This window comes from Arachis ipaensis, chromosome B5 (assembly GCF_059453495.1).
Source record: "Arachis ipaensis isolate K30076 ecotype BB chromosome B5, ASM5945349v1, whole genome shotgun sequence".
NCBI classification, from domain to species: Eukaryota; Viridiplantae; Streptophyta; class Magnoliopsida; order Fabales; family Fabaceae; genus Arachis; species Arachis ipaensis.
In genome coordinates, this window is record NC_142440.1 from 26,137,233 (window position 1) to 26,149,194 (window position 11,962).

General features: G+C 39.6%; 2 non-coding genes across 2 annotated transcripts; one reads left to right on the forward strand and one right to left on the reverse strand.

The window, feature by feature from the left end:
• Positions 1–4,553: 4,553 nt before the first annotated feature.
• On the reverse strand, positions 4,554–4,661 carry LOC148563659 (small nucleolar RNA R71). Its single transcript, XR_015884976.1, has one exon. It is a non-coding gene; the product is annotated as a small nucleolar RNA R71 (small nucleolar RNA).
• Positions 4,662–11,336: 6,675 nt separating this feature from the next.
• Positions 11,337–11,444, forward strand: LOC148563660 (small nucleolar RNA R71). The gene has a single exon (XR_015884147.1). It is a non-coding gene; the product is annotated as a small nucleolar RNA R71 (small nucleolar RNA).
• The last annotated feature ends 518 nt before the right edge of the window (positions 11,445–11,962 follow it).

An 11,962-nucleotide genomic window follows, 5' to 3' on the forward strand; every position in this document is an offset into this window, starting at 1 on the left:
CCCTTTAAATTGATATAAATTTTGTGAAAATTAAAATTTTGTAGAGGAAGTTATGATCATTCAAAGTTGGTGTTAAAAATCTGAAATTCTACTAAGTTGCAGAATTTCATGATTTCTGATATGTGCGAGCATACACCCTTGGGCGGACGCACACCCTGCGAAAATTTGACCTGTGCAGACGCACACACCTGTGCGCACGAACAGGTAGGGAAATGTGTTCTGTTTGTAGCGCTAGCACAGCTTGTGCGCGCACATATCTAAGGAAGAATTTCAACCTGTGCGGACGCACACGTTGGGAAGGCCAGTCTGTTAGGGGCGCTAGCACAAGTTGTGCGAGTGAACAGATTCTATATGTTTTGCCACCTGTGCGTACGCACACCCCTGTGCGTACGCACACATTTTAAAACCTCCTGGGCGTGTGCATGCACACACTCCTGTGCGGCCACACACGCCCTGTTTCTCAAATTTTACTTGTTTTTCAACTATTCTACCTTCCCAACAAGGTTGTGATGAGTGGATAATTTATACACTTTTTGGCATTGTTTTTAGTATGTTTTTAGTAGAATCTAGTTACTTTTAGGGATGTTTTTATTAGTTTTTATGTTAAATTCACATTTCTGGACTTTACTATGAGTTTGTGTGTTTTTCTGTGATTTCAGGTATTTTCTGGCTGAAATTGAGGGACTTGAGCAAAAATCAGATTCAGATGTTGAAGAAGGACTGCTGATGTTGTTGGATTCTGACCTCCCTGCACTCAAAGTGGATTTTCTGGAGCTACAAAACTCAAAATGGCGCGCTTCCAATTGCGTTGGAAAGTAGACATCCAGGGCTTTCCATCAATGTATAATAGTCCATACTTTGAACGAGTTTAAATGATGTAAAAAGGCGTTGAACGCCAGTTCTACGCTGCTGTCTGGAGTTAAACGCCAGAAACAAGTCACAAACCAGAGTTGAATGCCAGAAATACATTACAACCTGGCGTTCAACTCCAAAAAGAGCCTCTGCACGTGTAACATTCAAGCTCAGCCCAAGCACACACCAAGTGGGCCCCGGAAGTGGATTTATGCATCAATTACTTACTTCTGTAAACCTTAGTAGCTAGTTTATTATAAATAGGACTTTTTACTATTGTATTAGACATCTTTGGATCATCTTTGGATTATATTTTGATCTATTGATCACGTTTGGGGCTGGCCATTCGGCCATGCCTGGACCTTCATCACTTATGTATTTTCAACGGTAGAGTTTCTGCACTCCATAGATTAAGGTGTGGAGCTCTGCTGTTCCTCAAAGATTAATGCAAAGTACTACTGTTTTTCTATTCAATTCAACTTATTCCGCTTCTAAGATATTCATTCGCACTTCAACCTGAATGTGATGAATGTGACAATCATCATCATTCCCCCACGAACACGTGCCTAACAACCACTTCCGTTCCACCTTAGATTGAATGAGTATCTCTTGGATCTCTTAATCAGAATCTTTGTGGTATAAGCTAGATTGATGGCGGCATTCATGAGAGTCCAGAAATTCTAAACCTTGTCTGTGGTATTCCGAGTAAGACTCTGGAATTGAATGACTGTGACGAACTTCAAACTCGCGAGTGCTTGGCGTAGCGACAGACGCAAAAGGAGGGTGAATCCTATTCCAGTATGATCGAGAACCTCAGATGATTAGCCGTGCTGTGACAGAGCATTTGGACCATTTTCACAAGAGGATGGGATGCAGCCATTGACAAGGGTGATGCCTCCAGACGATTAGCCATGCAGTGACAGCGCATCGGACCATTTTCCAGAGAGGATAAAAAGTAGCCATTGACAATGGTGATGTCCTTACATAAAGCCAACCATAGAAAGGAGTAAGACTGATTGGAAGAAGACAGCAGGAAAGCAGAGGTTTAGAGGGACGAAAGCATCTCCATACATTTATCTGAAATTCTCACCAAGGATTTACATAAGTATTTCTATCCCTATTTTATTATTAATATTCGAAAACTCCATAACCATTCTATATCCGCCTTACTGAGATTTACAAGATGACCATAGCTTGCTTCATACCAACAATCTCCGTGGGATTGACCCTTACTCGCGTACGGTTTATTACTTGGATGACCCAGTGCACTTGCTGGTTAGTTGTGCGAAGTTGTGATAAAAAGTTGAGATTACAATTGAGCGTACCATGTTGATGGCGCCATTGATGATCACAATTTCGTGCACCAAGTTTTTGGCGCCGTTGCCGGGGATTGTTCGAGTTTGGACAACTGACGGTTCATCTTGTTGCTCAGATTAGGTAATTTTCTTTTGTTTTATTTTCAAAAACTTTTTAAAAAAATCTTTCAAAAAAAAAATTTCTCCTTTGTTTTCGAAAAAAAATTTAAAATAAATGTTTTCAAAAATATATTTTTCTTCAGAATTTTTAAGAATGAATTCTAGTGTTTCATGAAGCATGTTGAAGCCTGGCTGGCTGTAAAGCCATGTCTAATTCTTTTGGATAGGGAATGTCAGGCGTGTCATGTCTGAGTTACATACTAAAGCTTGGCTGGCTATTAAGTCATGCCTGACCCTTTGATTGGAGCTTTAGACTAAAGAGCATAAGATTCCTGGAATTCATATTAAAAATTTTGGAATCCTTATTTTTCTTTTTCAAAATGATTTTCGAAAAAAAATAAAAGAAAACACAAAAAAAATTATAAAATCATAAAAAACCAAAAAATATTTTGTGTTTCTTGTTTGAGTCTTGAGTCAAGTTGAAAGTTTGGTGTCAATTGCATATTCATCTTGCATTTTTCGAAAAATTCATGCATTCATAGTGTTCTTCATGATCTTCAAGTTGTTCTTGGTAAGTCTTCTTGTTTGATCTTGATGCTTTCATGTTTTGTGTCTTTTCTTGTTTTTCATGTGCATTTTTGCATTCATAGAGTCTAAACATGAAAGATTTCTAAGTTTGGTGTCTTGCATATTTTCTTTGCATTAAAAATTTTTTAAAAATATGTTCTTGATGTTCATCATGATCTTCAAAGTGTTCTTGGTGTTCATCTTGATATTCATAGCATTCTTGCATGCATTCATTGTTTTGATCTAAAATTTCCATGCATTGAGCATTTTTAGTGTTTTTCTCTCTCATCATAAAAAAAATTCAAAAAAATCAAAAAAAAATATCTTCTCCTTTTTCTTCTCATAAATTCGAAATTTTGAGTTGACTTTTTCAAAACTTTTTAAAATTTAGTTGTTTCTTATGAGTCAAATCAAATTTTCAATTTAAAAATCTTATCTTTTTCAAAATCTTTTTCAAAAATCAAATCTTTTTCATTTTTCTTAGTTATTTTCGAAAATTTTAAGAATATTTTTCAAAAATCTTTTTCTTATCTTTATCTCCTAATTTTCGAAAATAACATCATCAATTAATGTTTTGATTCAAAAATTCCAAGTTTGTTACTTGCTTGTTAAGAAAGATTCAAACTTTGAGTTCTAGAATCATATCTTATGATTTCTTGTGAATCAAGCCATTAATTGTGATTTTAAAAATCAAATCTTTTTCAAAACTAATTTCAATCATATCTTTTCAAAAATATCTTCTTATCTTTTCAAAATTGCTTTTCAAATTTGTTTCAACTAACTAACTAACTTTTTGTTTGTTTCTTATCTTTTTCAAAACTACCTAACTAACTCCCTCTCTCTCTAATTTTCGAAAATATCTTCCCTCTTTTTCAAAATTTCTTTTTAATTAACTAATTATTTTAATTTTTTATTTTAATTCTCGAAAATTACTAACCTTTTTCAAAAACTATTTTCGAAAATCACTAACTCTTTTTCAAAAATTATTTTCGAAAATTCTCTCTCTCTCTTATCTCCTTCTACTAATTTATTCATCTACTAACACTTCATCTCACCCAAATTCGAACCCCCTCTTCCATCTGTGTTCGAATTTTTTCTTCTTCTTTTCTTCTACTCACACAGGGACCTCTATACTGTGGTAAAAATTATCCCTATTATTATTATTTTTCTGTCCCTCTTTTTCATATGAGCAGGAGCAAGGACAAGAATATTCTTGTTGAAGCAGATCCAGAACCTGAAAGGACTCTGAAGAGGAAACTAAGAGAAGCTAAATTACAACTATCCAGCAAGCACCTGTCAGAAATTTTCGAACAGGAAGAGGAGATGGCAGCCGAAAATAATAATAATGCAAGGAGGATGCTTGGTGACTTTACTGCACCTAATTCCAATTTACATGGAAGAAGCATCTCTATCCCTACCATTGGAGCAAACAATTTTGAGCTGAAACCTCAGCTAGTTTCTCTGATGCAGCAGAACTGCAAGTTCCATGGACTTCCATCTGAAGATCCTTTTCAGTTCTTAACTGAATTCTTGCAGATATGTGATACTGTTAAGACTAATGGAGTAGATCCTGAAGTCTACAGGCTCATGCTTTTCCCTTTTGCTGTGAGAGACAGAGCTAGAATATGGTTGGACTCTCAACCTAAGGATAGCCTGAACTCTTGGGATAAGCTGGTCAAGGCTTTCTTAGCCAAGTTCTTTCCTCCTCAAAAGCTAAGTAAGCTTAGAATGGATGTTCAGACCTTCAGACAGAAAGAAGGTGAATCCCTCTATGAAGCTTGGGAGAGATACAAAGGACTGACCAAAAAGTGTCCTTCTGACATGCTTTCAGAATGGACCATCCTGGATATATTCTATGATGGTCTGTCTGAATTAGCTAAGTGGTACGTGGAATCGTGATTACACTTTAATTATGTAAAATTCATTGCTCTTTCTTTCCCTGGAAATGACGCCAAAAACATGATGCCAAGACCATGGTTCACAACTCCGTGTAACTAACCAGCAAGTGCACTGGGTCGTCCAAGTAATACCTTACGTGAGTAAGGGTCGAATCCCACGGAGATTGTTGGTATGAAACAAGCTATGGTCACCTTACAAATCTCAGTCAGGCGGATATAAAATAGTTATGTGGTTTTCGAATATTAATTAATAAAAAGTAAAGATAGAGATACTTATGTAATTCATTGGTGAGAATTTCAGATAAGCGTACGGAGATGCATTCGTTCCTCTGAACCTCTGCTTTCCTGCTATCTTCATCCAATCAGTCTTACTCCTTTCCATGGCTGGCTTTATGCAAGGGCATCACCGTTGTCAGTGGCTACATCCCCTCCTCTCAGTGAAAAATATGCTCACATGCTCTGTCACAGCACGGCTAATCATCTGTCGGTTCTCGATCATGCTGGAATAGGATTCACCCTCCTTTTGCGTCTGTCACTAACGCCCAACACTCGCGAGTTTGAAGCTCGTCACAGTCATTCAATCATTGAATCCTACTCGCAATACCACAGACAAGGTTTAGACTTTCCGGATTCTCTTGAATGCCGCCATCATTCTAGCTTACGCCACGAAGATTCTGGTTAGGAGATCTAAGAGATACTCATTCAGTCGAAGGTAGAACGGAAGTGGTTGTCAGGCACGCGTTCATAGGGAATGATGATGATTGTCACGTTCATCACATTCAGGTTGAAGTGCGAATGAATATCTTAGAAGTGAAATAAGAAGAATTGAATAGAAAACAGTAGTACTTTGCATTAATCTTTGAGGAACAGCAGAGCTCCACACCTTAATCTATGGAGTGCAGAAACTCTACCGTTAAAAATACATAAGTGAGAGGTCCAGGCATGGCCGAGATGGCCAGCCCCCTAAAACGTGATCACAGGATCAAAATACAATCCAGGATCCAGGATTGTCAAAAGACGTCTAATACAATAGTGAAAGGTCCTATTTATAATAAACTAGCTACTAGGGTTTACAGAAGTAAGTAATTGATGCATAAATCCACTTCCGGGGCCCACTTGGTGTGTGCTTCGGCTGAGCTTGAGTGTTGCACGTGTAGAGGTCCTTCTTGGAGTTGAACGCCAGCTTTTGTGCCAGTTTGGGCGTTCAACTCTGGTTTTGGCTCCTTTTCTGGCGCTGGACGCCAGATTTGGGCAGAAAGCTGGCGTTGAACGCCAGTTTACGTCGTCTATTCTTGGCCAAAGTATAAACTATTATATATTGCTGGAAAGCCCTGGATGTCTACTTTCCAACAAAATTAGAAGCGCGCCATTTCGAGTTCTGTAGCTCCGGAAAATCCACTTTGAGTGCAGGAAGGTCAGAATCCAACAGCATCAGCAGTCCTTCTTCAACCTCTGAATCTGATTTCTGCTCAAGTCCCTCAATTTCAGCCAGAAAATACCTGAAATCATAGAAAAACACACAAACTCATAGTAAAGTCCAGAAATGTGAATTTAACATAAAAACTAATGAAAACATCCCTAAAAGTAACTAGATCCTACTAAAAACATACTAAAAACAATGTCAAAAAGCGTATGAATTATCCGCTCATCACAACACCAAACTTAAATTGTTGCTTGTCCCCAAGCAACTGAAAATCAATTAGGATAAAAAGAAGAGAATATACTATAAATTCCAAACTATCAATGAAACATAGCTTCAATCATATGAGCGGGACTTATAGCTTTTTGCCTCTTGAATAGTTTTGGCATCTCACTCTATCCATTGAGGTTCAGAATGAATGGCATCTATAGGAACTCAGAGTTCAGATAGTGTTATTGACTCTCCTAGTTCAGTATGATGATTCTTGAACACAGCTTCTTTTATGAGTCTTGGCCGTGGCCCTAGGCACTTTGTTTTCCAGTATTACCACCGGATACATAAATGCCACAGACACATAATTGGGTGAACCTTTTCAGATTGTGACTCAGCTTTGCTAAAGTCCCCAATTAGAGGTGTCCAGGGTTCTTAAGCACACTCTTTTTTTGCTTTGGACCTTGACTTTAACCGCTCAGTCTCAAGTTTTCACTTGACACCTACACGCCACAAGCACATGGTTAGGGACAGCTTGGTTTAGCCGCTTAGGCCAGGATTTTATTCCTTTAGGCCCTCCTATCCACTGATGCTCAAAGCCTTGGGATCCTTTTTATTTGCCCTTGCCTTTTGGTTTTAAGGGTTATTGGCTTTTTGCTCTTGCCTCTTGGTTTTAAGAGCTTTGGCTTTTTCTGCTTGCTTTTTCTTTTTCTTTCTATTATTTTTTTTTCGCCTTTTTTTTCTTTTTTTTTTTTCTGCAAGCTTTGTTCTTTGCTGCTTTTTCTTGCTTCAAGAATCATTTTTATGATTTTTCAGATTATCAAATAACATGTCTCCTAGTCATCATTTTTTCAAGAGCCAACAGATTTAACATTCATGATCAACAACTTCAAAAGACATATGCACTGTTTAAGCATTCATTCAGAAAACAAGAAGCGTTGTCACCACATCAATATAATTAAGCTAAGTTCAAGGATAAATTCGAAACTCATGTACTTCTTGTTCTTTTGAATTAAAACATTTTTCATTTAAGAGAGGTGATGGATTCATAGGACATTCATAACTTTAAGACAAAGTTACTAACTACTAATGATCATGTAATGAAGACACAAACATAGATAAGCACATAACATAGAAAACGAAAAACAGAAGAAATAAGAACAAGGAATGAGTCCACCTTAGTGATGGTGGCGTTTCCTTCTTGAGGAACCAATGATGTCCTTGAGCTCTTCTATGTCTCTTCCTTGTCTTTGTTGCTCCTCCCTCATTGCTTTTTGATCTTCTCTTATTTCATGAAGCATGATGGAGTGCTCTTTATGTTCCACCCTTAGTTGTCCCATATTGGAACTCAATTCTCCTAGGGAGGTGTTGATTTGCTCCCAATAGTTTTGTGGAGGAAAATACATTTGAGGCATCTCCGGGATCTCATGGTGATGAGATTCATGCGCCTCTTGAGCTCCATGACTGGGCTCTCTTGCTTGCTCCATCTTTTTCTTAGTGATGGGCTTGTCCTCTTTAATGAGGATATCTCCCTCTATGAAAGCTCCAGCTGAGTAACATAGATGGCAAATGAGGTGAGGGAAGGCTAACCTTGCCATAATGGAGGACTTGTCAGCCACCTTGTAGAGTTCTTGAGGTATAATCTCATGAACTTCCACCTCTTCTCCAATCATGATGCTATGGATCATGATGGCCCGGTCTATAGTAACTTCAGACCGGTTGCTAGTGGGAATGATTGAGCATTGAATGAACTCCAACCATCCTCTAGCTACAGGCTTGAGGTCCAATCTTCTTAGTTGAATCGGCTTGCCTTTGGAGTCAATCTTCCATTGGGCTCCTTCCATGCATATGTCCATAAGGACTTGGTCCAACCTTTGATTAAAGTTGACCCTTCTAGTGTAGGGGCGTTCATCTCCTTGTATCATGGGCAAGTTAAACGCCAACCTCACATTTTCCGGACTAAAATCCAAGTATTTCCCCCGAACCATTGTAACATAGTTCTTTGGATCCGGGTTCTTACTTTGATCATGGTTCTTGGTGATCCATGCATTGGCATAGAACTCTTGAACCATTAGGATGCCGACTTGTTGGATGGGGTTTGTTAGAACTTCCCAACCTCTTCTTTCAATTTCATGTCGGATCTCCGGATACTCATTTCTTTTGAGTTTGAAAGGGACCTCAGGGATCACCTTCTTCTTAGCCACAACATCATAGAAGTGGTCTTGATGGGCTTTGGAGATGAACCTTTCCATCTCCCATGACTCGGATGTGGAAGCTTTTGTCTTCCCCTTCCCCTTTCTAGAGGATTCTCCGGTCTTAGGTGCCATCAATGGTAATGGAAAAACAAAAAGCTTATGCTTTTACCACACCAAACTTAGAATTTTGCTCGCCCTCGAGCAATAAAAGAAAGAATAGATGAAGAAGAAGAAGAAATGGAGGAGAGGGAGAGTGGGAAGTGTTTCGGCCAAGAAGGGTGTAGAGGGGTGTGTTGTGTGAATTTGATGAAGAATGGAGGGCTTTATATAGGGAAGGGAGGGGGGAAAGGTTTCGGCCATATGGGTGGGTTTGGGTGGGAAATTGGTTTTGAATTTTGAAGGTAGGTGGAGTTTATGAGGTAGGTTTATGGGGAAGAGTGGATGGATGTGAGTGGGGAAGAGGTGATGGGGAAGAGAGTTTGAGGTGATTGGTGAAGGGTTTTTGGGGAAGAGTGTTTATGGGGTTGTGTGAAAGAAAGTGGTGAGAAGAAGTGAGTGGAGGTAGGTGGGGATCCTGTGGGGTCCACAGATCCTGAGTGGATCCTGTGGGGTCCACAGATCCTGAGTGAATCCTGTGGGGTCCACAGATCCTGAGGTGTTCAAGGATTTACATCCCTGCACCCATTAGGCATGTAAAAATGCCTTTGCACACAACTCTGGGCGTTCAGCGCCAGGTTGGTGGCCATTTTGGGCGTTCAACGCCCATTTGTGTGCCATTTCTGGCGTTGAACGCCAGAACCATGCCTGTTCTGGCGTTCAGTGCCCAGAAGCTGCCCATTTTGGGCATTCAGCGCCAGAACCATGCTCTGTTCTGGCGCTGAACGCCAGACAGATGCTCCTCCAGGGTGTGATTTTTCTTCTGCTGTTTTTGATTCCGTTTTCAATTTTTATATTTATTTTGTGACTCCACATGATCATGAACCTACAAAGACATATAACTAAGAAAAATATAGTCAGATAAATAAAAATTGGGTTGCCTCCCAACAAGCGCTTCTTTAATGTCAATAGCTTGACAGTGGGCTCTCATGGAGCCTCACAGATGTTCAGAGCATTGTTGAAACTCTCCAACACCAAACTTAGAGTTTGGATATGGGAGTTCAACACCAAACTTAGAGTTTGGTTGTGGCCTCCCAACACCAAACTTAGAGTTTGACTGTGGGGGCTCTGGTTGACTCTGCTTTGAGATAAGCTTTTTCTGCTTCCTCTCCATGGTTGCAGAGGGAGATCCTTGAGTTTTAAAAACAAGGGAGTCCTTATTCCATTGAAGGACTATTTCACCTCTGTCAACATCAATCACAGCTCTTGCTGTGGCCAGGAAAGGTCTTCCTAAGATGATGGATTCATCCTCTTCCTTTCCAGTATCCAGGACTATGAAATCAGCAGGGATGTAAAGGCCCTCAACCTTTACTAACACGTCCTCTACTTGTCCATATGCCTGTTTTCTTGAATTGTCTGCCATCTCTAATGAGATTTTAGCAGCTTGCACCCCATAGATTCCCAGTTTCTTTATTACAGAGAGTGGTATGAGGTTTATTCCTGAACCAAGGTCACACAGAGCCTTAAAGATCATGGTGCCTATGGTACAAGGTATTATGAACTTCCCAGGATCCTGTCTCTTCTGAGGCAATGTCAGTTGATCTAGATCACTTAGTTCATTGATAAACAAGGGAGGTTCAATTTCCCAAGTATCAATGCCAAATAATTTGGCATTTAGCTTCATGATTGCACCAAGAAACTTGGCAGTTTGCTCTTCAGTAACATCCTCATTCTCTTCAGAAGATGAATACTCATCAGAGCTCATGAAGGGTATAAGGAGGTTCAATGGAATCTCTATGGTCTCTAGATGAGCCTCAGAGTCTTTTTGTTCCTCAGAGGGAAGCTCCTTATTGATCACTGGACTTCCCAGGAGGTCTTCCTCCTTGGGATTCACGTCCTCCACTCCCCTTGTAGGTTCGGCCATGGTGCTTATGTCAATGGCCTTGCACTCTCCTTTTGGGTTCTCTTCTGTATTGCTTGGGAGAGTACTGGGAGGGATTTCAGTGATCCTTTTACTCAGCTGGCCCACTTGTGCTTCCAAATTTCTAATGGAAGACCTTGTTTCATTCATGAAGCTCACAGTGGCCTTGGATAGATCAGAGACTAGATTTGCTAAATTAGAAGCATTTTGTTCAGAGTTCTCTGTCTGTTGCTGAGTGGATGATGGAAAAGGTTTATTATTGTTAAACCTGTTTCTTCCACCATTATTAAAGCCTTGTTGAGGCTTTTGATCCTTCCATGAGAAATTTGGATGATTTCTCCATGATGAGTTATAGGTGTTTCCATAAGGTTCACCTAAGTAATTCACCTCTGCTATTGCAGGGTTCTCAGGATCATAAGCTTCTTCTTCATAAGAAGCCTCTTGAGTACTGTTGGATACAGCTTGCATTCCATGCAGACTCTGAGAGATCATATTGACTTGCTGAGTCAATATTTTATTCTGAGCCAATATGGCATTCAGAGTATCAACTTCAATAACTCCCTTCTTCATAGGCGTCCCATTACTCACAGGATTCCTTTCAGAAGTGTACATGAACTAGTTATTAGCAACCATGTCAATGAGTTCTTGAGCTTCTGCAGCCGTTTTCTTTAGGTGAATGGATCCACCTGCAGAAGTGTCCAGTGACATCTTTGATAGCTCAGATAAACCATCATAGAATATATCCAGGATGGTCCATTCTGAAAGCATGTCAGAAGGACACTTTTTGGTCAACTGTTTGTATCTTTCCCAAGCTTCATAGAGGGATTCACCTTCTTTCTGTCTGAAGGTTTGAACATCAGCTCTAAGCTTGCTCAACTTTTGAGGAGGAAAGTACTTGGCTAAGAAATCCGTGACCAGCTTATCCCAAGAGTTCAGGCTGTCTTTGGGTTGAGAATCTAACCATAATCTAGCTCTGTCTCTTACAGCAAAGGGGAAAAGCATGAGCCTGTAGACTTCAGGATCTACTCCATTAGTCTTAACAGTATCACATATCTGCAAGAATTCAGTTAAGAACTGAAAAGGATCTTCAGATGGAAGTCCATGAAACTTGCAGTTCTGCTGCATCAGAGAAACTAATTGAGGTTTCAGCTCAAAGTTGTTTGCTCCAATGGCAGGAATGGAGATGCTTCTTCCATGTAAATTGCAATTAGGTGCAGTAAAGTCACCAAGCATCTTCCTTACATTATTATTATTTTTGGCTGCCATCTCCTCTTCCTGTTCGAAAATTTCTGAAAGGTTATTTCTGGATTGTTGTAATTTAGCTTCTCTTAATTTTCTCTTCAGAGTCCTTTCAGGTTCCGGATCTGCTTCAACAAGAATATTCTTGT